Raw genomic sequence first — 10,852 nt, 5'->3', positions numbered from 1 at the left:
TTTTTTTTCTTTTTTTACAGGTGCAGTGTTGCGGGCAAGAGTTTGGTCCAGCCAGTTGGTGTGCGAGGCCTGTAATAAAAAAAGATATGTCGTCTTCTGGTAGCCCGCCCTCCGGTTCACAAACTGAGGTATTTATTTGTTTTTTGTTTTTTTTTTTTTAAAAAAAAAAAAAATTTTTAAAATAAACGACATTTACACAGGTGGCCGAAACATCACAGGAGATGCTGCCAGAAGAGGACGGAAGGGGTGGAGAAATACACGGAGCGGGCGGTCATAGTGTAAGTTTCATACAGGAATTGTTTACCACAGCACAACAAACACATAAGTAAATAATGTTTTTTTTTTTTCTTCACTAAAGGCTTCAACTTCTAGGGCTCACGATAGAGCTCCCCCAAGACCGTCCCAGGGTCGTCGTCGAGGTGGCGGTGGTCATAGTGTAAGATTTTTTTTTTTTTTTTTTTTTTCATGTCTGTGTGAATTTATGTCTAATTTTTTTTTTTTTTTAATTTCTTTTTTCTTTCTTTGAACAGGCATCACAGCGTGCTCCCGATTCTGACGGTGAGGAGGCCGGATTTATCAACATCGACCTCCTCATCGATGAAGTTAGAGAGAGGGAGCCGCTGTGGAACATGTCTGACCGCCGCCACGCTGATTCTATCGTAACCCGTCGACTCTGGGACGAGGTATGCCACGCAGCGATAGAAGGTTGGGGGGAGCTCAATTCTCGTGGCCAGAAGAAAGCGCGTAAGTATTCACAGTTCAGTAGGTTATGCTGCAGGATGTAATGTGTTGTATACTAACCACTTTGTGCTTTCCACTTTCAGGTGACAAACTTCAGAAGCGGTGGCGGTCTATCAGGGATCGCTTCAAAAAGGAGTTGAATCAAGAGATGCAGGCCCCGAGTGGATCCGGAGGACGCAGATCGAAGTACCGTTACTTTAGAGCCTTGTCGTTCCTCCGGACAACTATGGTGTGCAGAAGGTAAATATTCCCCACAATATGTACAAAGTATAATATTTTATGTCTGATTTTTTTTGCCTTTTTTTTTAGTCAGTGCCAATGTATAGCAATTAAAGTAATTATTGTTTTGTTTTTCCTCTTTTTAACAGCACCGTCTGCAGCACTCGGGAGCCTGCATCGAACCCGACAGGAGCGATCCCTGAACAGTCCGCCACTGGGGAACACAGGCACAGACCCGACCCATCTGAACCTTCCCTTCCATCTACATCTGTCCCATCCACCTGCGCTGGAGCTTCCCGTGAGACTTCATTACCTGAAGCTGCTGGTGACGAGATAGCTTTTCCCCTACCCCACCCCTCTGACACTGCTGCCCTCAGTAGAACACCTTTGGGTTCTGGGCGTCAGCGTCATAGGGGTCAGGAAAAGAGCTATGCGCCCGAGTTCTTGCATCTAAATGCAGCCTTCCAGAACGCCATTAAATTATTAGCCGAACAAAATCGTTCTTCTTTTAGCTTCATAAATGCCAATATGGAAAAAAATACACACGAATTGTGCACGCGTCTGGACAGGCTGCATTTAGATGCAAGTAAATCACCAAATCATTGTTTTTTTCAAGCCGTACTAGAGCGCATGGAAAAGCTATCTCCTGACCAGCAGATGCATGTAATGCAAGCCACACGGCAGGCTCTGGCGCAGGTTTCCTCCCAACCACCTCCACCCACCCCTCCTCCAGCACCTGCCCCCCCTCCAGCCATTGTCCCTACTCCCCCTGCTGCCCAGTACCAGCCTGCTGCCCAGTACCAGCCTGCTGCCCAGTACCAGCCTGCTGCCCAGTACCAGCCTGCGGCCCAGTACCAGCTCCCAACCACATCTGCCCCTACACTTCCTACCCACTACCACATCTCGCCTTCCACACCCATCATGACCCCAACTCAAGCCACTAATTCACCCGCCACCTCTTCTGTCTCCCAATCCCTCCACTCCACCCCTCAATCCTTACCAAATCCCATCCCATCTCCTGGTTTCCCTCTTGGTTTCTCAACCACACCTTCACCTTCTGTTACTTCCCCACCACCACCACCAACACCACTTTCCACCCTCAATACTCCAACTGTGCGTGTGTTCCCACCTGTCAGCCCCTCCAGTACTATCTCCACCCCAAGCCCAAGATATACAAATTTATAATTTATGTATGTAATAAAAAATAAAAGTTTTTTGTTGAAAAGTATTTATTTGTTCTTGTTTTTTTTGGGGGGGAATATTATTTTGCAAGTTAAGTTAATAATAAGGTAATACAAAAACATAACATGTTGTAATTTGACGGTGTAAAAATTACAAATTTTTAAAGAGATTCAAAGATTAAAATTAACAAGGTTAACAAGATATATTTTAATTTATTTTTAACTATTTTTATTTGTTATAAAACTAAAGAAAAATCTTATACCATTTGATCTTGCCAATCTACTCTACCTTCTGGGGACACAAAATAGTCAGCATATTTGTCACGTATTGTTGAACAGGCAACACTACTCCTAAATCCAGGACTGGTGTAGTCAGTCAAAGAGGTGGCTTCCAAACTCTGGTCATCCAAGGACAAAGGTTCCTTTGTTAAAACAAAATTGTGCAGTACCACACATGCTTTCACTATTTCATCAACAGTTTCAATGTTTAAATTAATCGCTGTTAACAACACTCGCCATTTGCTGGTTAGTATCCCAAAGGAGCATTCCACCATTCTTCTGGCTCTGGATAATCGGTAATTATATATTTTTTGTGTTTGCGTCAATCCACGGCTTGCATATGGCTTTAATAGATGTTGGGAGAGTTGAAAGGCTTCGTCGGCCACAAAAACAAAGGGCATTGGGGGCTCACATGTGCCAGGAAGAGGTCTTGCAGGAGGGAAATCAAAAGTATTCCCATAGATTCGCCGCCCCATTGGGGACATTTTAAAGACCTGAGAGTCATTGGCTCTCCCATATGCGCCAATGTCCACTGAGATAAATTTGTAGTCCGCATCCGTTATTGCCATTAGGACAATTGAGAAATACTTTTTATAATTGTAGTATTCTGACCCCGAAGCAGCAGGTTTCACAATTCTTATATGTTTGCCGTCCACTGAGCCAAGGCAATTTGGAAACTGACAAATGTTGTAGTATTGTTCGGCAATTGCAAGCCATCTGTCCCTGGTGGGCTGGGGGATGAAATCCTCATGGAGGCAATCCCACAAGGCTTGGCAAGTGTCTCTAATGATTCCCGAGATGGTGGAAATTCCTAGTCGAAACTGGTAGTGAAGGGACGAAAGGGACTCTCCAGTTGCAAGGAATCTGTAAAGGAAAGACAATAATTATAAAAAAATAATAGCAAACACATTACAGTTAAAACTCAATTTAACAGGAGGATACAATTTTAAAAAAAAACCTACCTAAGCGTAACCAGCAAACGCTCCTCGGGTGTTATAGAGAACCGGCTGTAGGTGTCCGTTTTACGTATGTTGTCCGCAACAAGGCCAAGGAGGACGTCAAAATTATTCACTGCCATCCGGACATAGCTTGTGAATTTTTCATGGTTTCCACGGAGCTCCAGGTATAGGGTTGAAAACACCCCACGTGTCAGTCTCTGGGCAGTCAGGGGATGGATCCAAAAGCGTCGATGTCGCTGACGCCTCAGTCGCTGTCGCTCCTTTTCTCTGACGATGATACCCAAGCGATTTGCCTCAAATATAAAATCTGCAGTGATCTTTGTGTAATTTGCAAGAATAACATCCATGGTTTCTGCTTGTCTCTGTCTTCATTCTGTAATATATGCTTCAAAATACTGTATATATACTATATTTTCCCAATAGCCAATCAGAATACGGAACGCGTTAATTGTTTGTTTAGTGTTAAAAAAACGGATCCGTAAAAAAACGGACATAACGGATGCAAAACGGGTGCACACCGGACCCACCGGATCCGTTTTATTCCGGATCCGTCTCCAACGGATCCGCTTAAAAACGGATCCGGTGGGTCCGGTTTGCACAACAAAACCGGAAACGTTGGATACGGAAAAAAAAAGGACTGTACCTGAATACAGAAAACTGATGTGTGAAAGTAGCCTTACCGGATTTTTTAAAGCAATGAGGTAGCATACTTTGGAGATCATTGAGAAAGTGGAGAAGGAACTAAATCAAAAGCAGCAAATGGTAAAACTGACACACAAAGGGCTGATAGAAATCGATACATCACCAGATCAAATGTTTACCTTGGGATCTTTCTGATGCTCCTTGGAAAAACAAAGATTCAATAGCCAATATCTGCCAAACTTCGCCCCTTGGGGGGAGGGGACAGATCTTGAGGAGGAACATCCTCACTTTTTAGTGGATGGACTTCTTCCAAATCATTCATGCTTGTCTTCATCTCTCAGAAAGGTCACCAAAGTACTGAGAGAGGAGAACCTGGATATTCCTGATGACATATTCTATAGTAGATGTGAAAAGGGAGGAAAAGGAGATGTAAGAACAAGGGCTGCCACCTATGGGGCAGCAGATCACTGTGGTGGGAGAAGTGGGTATGCAACAGCTGATGAATAATCTGTGTTTTCTGTCAAATGACCTGCAGGGTATTGCGGAACAAAACAACAATAATTTTCAGGCTCCACCTCCAAACCCCAAACCAGTAGCCCCTGTTTGTCCATCATCATATCCCATGGCACCTACTTTCAGGCTCCTGTTTCTTTTGGTAATGATCCTGCTTTCATGTTTGATCCATCTGGCTGTTATACTTTCTAAAAGCAACGTAAGCTTAGTTTTGTACCACATTTCTTAAGATTTTAGACTACATTTGGAGAAACCATTAATCTTGTTTTAAAGGATATGTCAATAGTGTTAAAAATTAAAACTTTGACAAGGCATTTTTAAACATTGTTTTATATATTTACCGTTTAGTAATGTTTGTATTGTTCACAAAACATTAAATTCTAAATCTTAGAAATCCTTTCAAGTACACAGCCGTAGAGTAACATCAATTGGCAGTAACCTCTACACAACATTTGGAAACACATCTTTTTAGTCTCTGCCTTCCCAAACAAAAAGCTGTTTAATATCAACAACATCCACCTACCCATATGTCTTTAAAACACCAAGGAGTTATGCTCCACAAAACACACAGGCTGTGGGACTGTATTTTTGGGGGGGAAAACTCAAGATATGCATTAGTGTGCCTGTGGCAGGCCTGGACATTGGCAGTAACCTCTCCCTAACATTTGAAGACCCATTTTCTAGTGTCTGCCTTTATAAACAGCAGTTTAAAAGGAACCTGTCACCAGTTTTGGGGCCTATAAGCTGCAGCCACCACCAGTGGGCTCTTATATACAGCCTTCTAACATGCTGTATATAAGAACCCAGGCCGCTGTGTAGAACGTAAAAATCCCTTTATAATACTTACCTAAACGGTCGCTGTGGTGGAGTTGAGTCATATGGGAGTCTCCATCGTCCGGTGTCGGCACCTCCTCTTTTGGCCATCTTTGTCATCGTTCTTCTGAAGCCGGGGTGGATGACACGTCCTACATCATCCCCACTCGCCGGCATTGAGGTCCTGCTCAGGCGCACTTTTCACTGTTCAGGGCAGATCAAAGTATTGTAGTGCGCCTGCGCGTGACCGGTGAGTGTGTATGACGTAGAACGTGTCATGCACACAGGCTTCAGAAGGAGGACGAAGATAGCCAAAAGAGGAGGCGCTGGCATCGGACAACGGAGACACCCATATGACCCAACTCCACTGCAGCGACCATTTAGGTAAGTAATGTAAAGTGATTTTTACGTTCCACACAGTGGCCTGGGCTCTTATATGTGTGTTGCCCAGTGATAGGGGTACTCAGATCCGGGCCAAGGGTCACTTCAGTAAGTATCACGGTGGTGTGACCCGGTCTGTGATCCCAGGCTCCACTGTAAAAAGGGGCTATTGTAAAAGGGGATTGTCCGTGACGCCACCCACGGGTTGTGGTGATGGTGGACACCACCGCTGCGGTGAAGGTGCAGGACTCCCGGGAACGGTGTTGGGGCGCAGCTTTGGATGTTAACCCCTCCGTGGGTAGGGGCAGTTGGTCCCGGGGCCCGTTCGGGGATATGCAGGGCGCAGTGCTGCGGTGCGGTGCCTGATGGCACTGGTGTACTCACAGTTAATCCACACAGAGTCACTGGTAAACTAGAAACTGCCGGTGTCCGCAGCCTTCGGTGCGGATGGTGTTTGGGTCCCTCACACAGTGCAGCAGGATCCGGTTCTTGCCCTGCATCCAGACGCTTTTTTCTCCTTCCCAGTCGGGAACGGGGAGCCCACTCCCTTGCAGTGATCCGGGTCTTCCCTTGGTACTGGTGGGCCATTACCCTGCCCCGGCTGCCTCGGGCCCTTTCCTCACCCTTCCCTTCTTCACAGCAGCCAGGAGCTATCCTCCCCTGGTCTTCTCTCTTAACACTCCTCACACACTCTGCTCTCGCCCCTCCCCTCCTGCTCAGTTTAGCTCTTACACTGGGGGGGTGTTTCTGTCCTGCTGCACTGGTGTGGGATCAGGTTACCAAGGAGGAGAATGGCCTGCACTTTGCTGGATTTTTGCAGGCTCTGTGACACCCTGGTTTTGCCAGGGCGTCACACACCCCCTTGGTAAAACAGCCCGTCCTCGGGCTGTCCGGGCACCGACATTTATTGAACGGGAACTGAAAAAAAGATAAAACAGTTTTATAAGTATACTAACAATGATACAATTATATTAACTGGAGCGGGACCGGGCTCTCCCGCTTTCCCACCCAAGTAACCTAGACCTTGATGTCACCACTACAACAGGTGGCACCCCTTTTCCCCAGTCCGCAAAACGGGAACTGGCCCAGGCCACCCAAGCGGGAAGGGTACGGAACGGGGGACCCCATTAACTACGGGCCTTTGCTGCCGACGTAGCCTTCTCCAGCCACTTTCCCCAGTCCACCACAGGGCAGTGCGGGTCCCCAATGCCACCTCACTCACAGTGACACTGTCCAAAAGACCCCAGCCTCCACTGCCTGTAGTGCGGGTACGGTGGACCATGCTCTCTAACGGGAACTGTCCTCGCTCCTTTAACTTTGGGGGTTAACTTGCAGGGTGCGGCTACCGTTGCGGCTGGGTGGACTGCCGGAGCCGACGTCATCTGAGTTGATTGCCGCTTCCGTTGCGGCCAGGCAGGCTGCCGGAGCCGACATCCTTCCTGTGGCAGGCGGGTCACCGCCAGCTGCTACAAGGGGAGTCGCCACAAGAGTCTCGGGGTCCGCCGCTCCCGCGACCGAATTGGGGGCTGCAGCTTCTTTCTCCCTCTCCCGGATGGTATGGGCGAGGACCTCGGGCTGCTCAGACACGGTGGACATGGCGCTGCACCTTCAGGGCCCAGGAAAAAGACGGGCGCAGAGTCCTGGCGTCCCTGCTTCTTATCTCCTCAGTCACATGAGGCAGGATCTTTACCCGCCCCCCTTGGTTTTTCTACAGCACTTCTCTCTTTGGGGGTGGGGCTTCACTTTCGCGCCTCTACTGCTCGGGGAAGATGACTCGAGCGGGAAACTTTTGTGCCCAAGACGGCGGATTCTCCAATATTTCAGCGGGACATCGCTGGCGGACGGGACAAGGCGCACTTCCACCGGTAAGTGGATGGGTTCGATCCTGTTCGTGACGCCAAGTTGTGTCGCCCAGTGATAGGGGTACTCAGATCCGGGCAAGGGTCACTTCAGTAAGTATCAAGGTGACGTGACCCGGTCTGTGATCCCAGGCTCCACTGTAAAAAGGGGTTATTGTAAAAGGGGATTGTCCGTGACGCCACCCACGGGTTGTAGTGATGGTGGACACCACCGCTGCGGGACTCCCGGGAACGGTGTTGGGGCGCATGTTAACCCCTCCGTGGGTAGGGGCAGTTGGTCCCGGGGCCCGTTCGGGGATATGCAGGGCGCAGTGCTGCGGTGCGGTGTCTGATGGCACTGGTGTACTCACAGTTAATCCACACAGAGTCACTGGTAAACTAGAAACTGCCGGTGTCCGCAGCCTTCGGTGTGGATGGTGTTTGGGACCCTCACACAGTGCAGCAGGATCCGGTTCTTGCCCTGCATCCAGATGCTTCTTTCTCTTTCCTAGTCGGGAACGGGGAGCCCACTCCCCTGCAGTGATCCGGGTCTTCCCTTGGTACCAGCGGGCCGCTACCCTGCCCCGGCTACCTTGGGCCCCTTCCTTACCCTTCCCTTCTTCACAGCAGCCAGGAGCTATCCTCCCCTGGTCTGCTCTCTTCACACTTCTCACACACACTGCTCTCGCCCCTCCCCTCCTGCTCAGTTTAGCTCTTACACAGGGGTGTGTGTGTCTGTCCTGCTGCACTGGTGTGGGATCAGGCTACCAAGGAGGAGAATGGCCTGCACTTTGCTGGATTTTTGCAGGCTCTGTGACACCCTGGTTTTGCCAGGGCGTCACATATGCAGCATGTTAGAATGCTGTATATAAGAGCCCACTGGTGGTGGCCGCAGCTTATAGCCCCAAATCTGCTGACAGGTTCCCTTTAATACCATGAATTGCCTTCTGCCCACAGGGCTTGAAAACAAAAGGGAGTTACAGTCCATACAACACAGGCTGTGAGACGCTTTTTTTTTTTTTGTTAAACAGTGAAGTCATGCATTACACTATTGTCCACTAATAAAGAATGTTGTGTAAAGATTAGTTTTTGAGTAGTCCTAAATTCTTGGTGAAACATTAATGACAACTTTGAGTGGGTCACCCAACCACTGGGCTCATGAGGTGTTGATACTGATAGGGAATTTAGATTGTTAGCCCAATGGAGACAGTATTGCCAATGTATGTAAAGCGCTGTGGAATTAATAATGCTATATAAATGAATAAATATTATTATTATTATCACAGGAGGAAGAAGCAATAGACATGGTTAATTTGGTGGCTGGTGGTTGGGTAGGCATGATAGTCTGCATTTTATGCCGTCAGCTTACCACAGTAATGCATGTTGTTTGTGCATGTACCGGTTCATGCATGTTGTAGTAACATTTATTGCATTTTTGAGTTTACTGAGTTTTTTTTCACAATGTTGGCTGATAACGGAGTTAATCTGGTGATGTATGACAGACAGGTGTAGGCCTCTTGCTCACAGAAGTCTGGCACTACACCAGTGCCTAATCTGCACAGTCTGAGACTGGGGTGTCAAAGTCACTCGACATCCATGACTTGTTCATCTTATCTGTCAATACACCATAAGCAGCACACATGAATTCATGCAAATAGACATTGCAGGAACTTGTAGTGCGTTAGAAATGATCAGGACAGCGATAATTTAAAATTAATAAAATAATTTATAATAGGGACGTGCACTGTAGGGAAAGGTGTTGTGCCACAAACTGGCACATGAAATCATAGAAATAGGTAGGTACTTGTAGTGCATGAAAACAGAGGCCAGGCAGTTACACATCCAAATAGCTCTTGATTAGGAATCAAATAAAATAAAAATCAAATCTTTATTTTTATATAGCGCTAACATATTCCGCAGCGCTTTACATGCATCAGGAACACTGTCCCCATTGGGGCTCACAATCTAAAGTCCCTATCTGTAAGTTTTTTTTTTTGGAGTGTGGGAGGAAACCGGAGTACCCGGAGGAAACCCACGCAAACACGGGGAGAACATACAAACTCTTTGCAGATGTTGTTCTTGGTGGGATTCGAACCCAGGACCCCAGCACTGCAAGACTACAGTGCTAACCACTGAGACACCGTAAACGAATGTATTCGCCACTATTCGGTATCCGATGGATAATAGGGTATCCGAGGTATTTGCTATCCGACGACTAATATGGTATTCACTCAAGTACTTTAATTTTCGTTTCTGGACTTCCTGGAGCCAATTTCCAGCCAATAAACAAATCTGACGTTGCTTGTGAAACGCCCGCTGTGAGTGGCCCGACCCGCCTTCCGTCAACCCGATGGGTTTCAATAAAAGGGAAAAGTCCAACAGTCAGTGCAGTGTGACAAGGGGGGAAGGAAGGAGGGTGCCGGGGTTCCTGGGGACCTTGCCATCACTCACGGCGGCCACTGAGGTCTCGGCCTCCTCTGCCACTGCTCTCCCCCAGGAAACAGTACGGGACAGGGACGGGGTGCTAGCACCGCCACCCGTGGTGTGCGGCCAGGTGTTCAGCCGCCGCTGCACAGTCTTTCTCCGGGGCAGGTGTTACAAGCAGCCAGATGGAATCGCTCCCCACGGGTAGAGCGGGGGAGCCCCGGGAGGTTTATGAGACCCAGGGCAAGAGTCCTCAGGGACACTGGGGGCACAGGGCGGCGGCATTACTCACACCAGTCACAGAGTGCGGGTTCCAGTTTTTCTTTATTTACAGTCCGTTCCACATCGCACCCGGGTGCTGGTCCTCGCCGTCTGTAGCCTTTGGTCGATCCCGGGCAGGTAGGAGGAAGGGGGGTCTGGTGAGATGTTCTGGGGGTCTCTCCCTTTCATGTGCGTTAGTGCCGTCCCTGTGGCATGGAGCATCTTGGGAACTCGCCGCCTCTCTGTCTCTCTCATCCCAGTAGCGCACAACACCAACTGCCACCGGGTACAACTTTCTCCAGGGATCCCCAGTCCTCAGCTCCATTCCCTTCCTCTAGATGTTATCAGCCCTGGTCTCTTGGCATCTCCTCAACAGGAGCTGTCCTGTGTAAGTCTGCACTCTCTAGCAGCCTCTGACGTTCTGACTAAAACTTCTGTGTGCTCTGCACTAAACTCACTCATTCAGGCCCCCCCTCCCCTTGGGGTTGTCATGGGGACCTGCCTGTGTCCAGCCACCTGCTCTTAAGGAGACAGCATGAGTCATGAGGCTCAGACTTCATGCTGAAAAGCTTTTTAACTCCTTCCTGCCAGTGTGATGTGT

The 10,852-nt window shown here is 48.3% G+C and overlaps 1 long non-coding RNA gene across 1 annotated transcript; it reads left to right on the top strand.

The window, feature by feature from the left end:
• The first annotated feature begins 640 nt into the window (after positions 1–640).
• On the top strand, positions 641–1,447 carry LOC142293980 (uncharacterized). The gene is made up of 3 exons (XR_012751298.1): positions 641–744; positions 825–981; positions 1,110–1,447. It is a non-coding gene; the product is annotated as an uncharacterized LOC142293980 (long non-coding RNA).
• Positions 1,448–10,852: the final 9,405 nt, after the last annotated feature.

Source organism: Anomaloglossus baeobatrachus, chromosome 1 (genome assembly GCF_048569485.1).
Source record: "Anomaloglossus baeobatrachus isolate aAnoBae1 chromosome 1, aAnoBae1.hap1, whole genome shotgun sequence".
Lineage (NCBI taxonomy): Eukaryota > Metazoa > Chordata > Amphibia > Anura > Aromobatidae > Anomaloglossus > Anomaloglossus baeobatrachus.
Note: the sequence above shows the minus strand (reverse complement) of the source record. Positions and strands in the feature narration are given on the sequence as shown.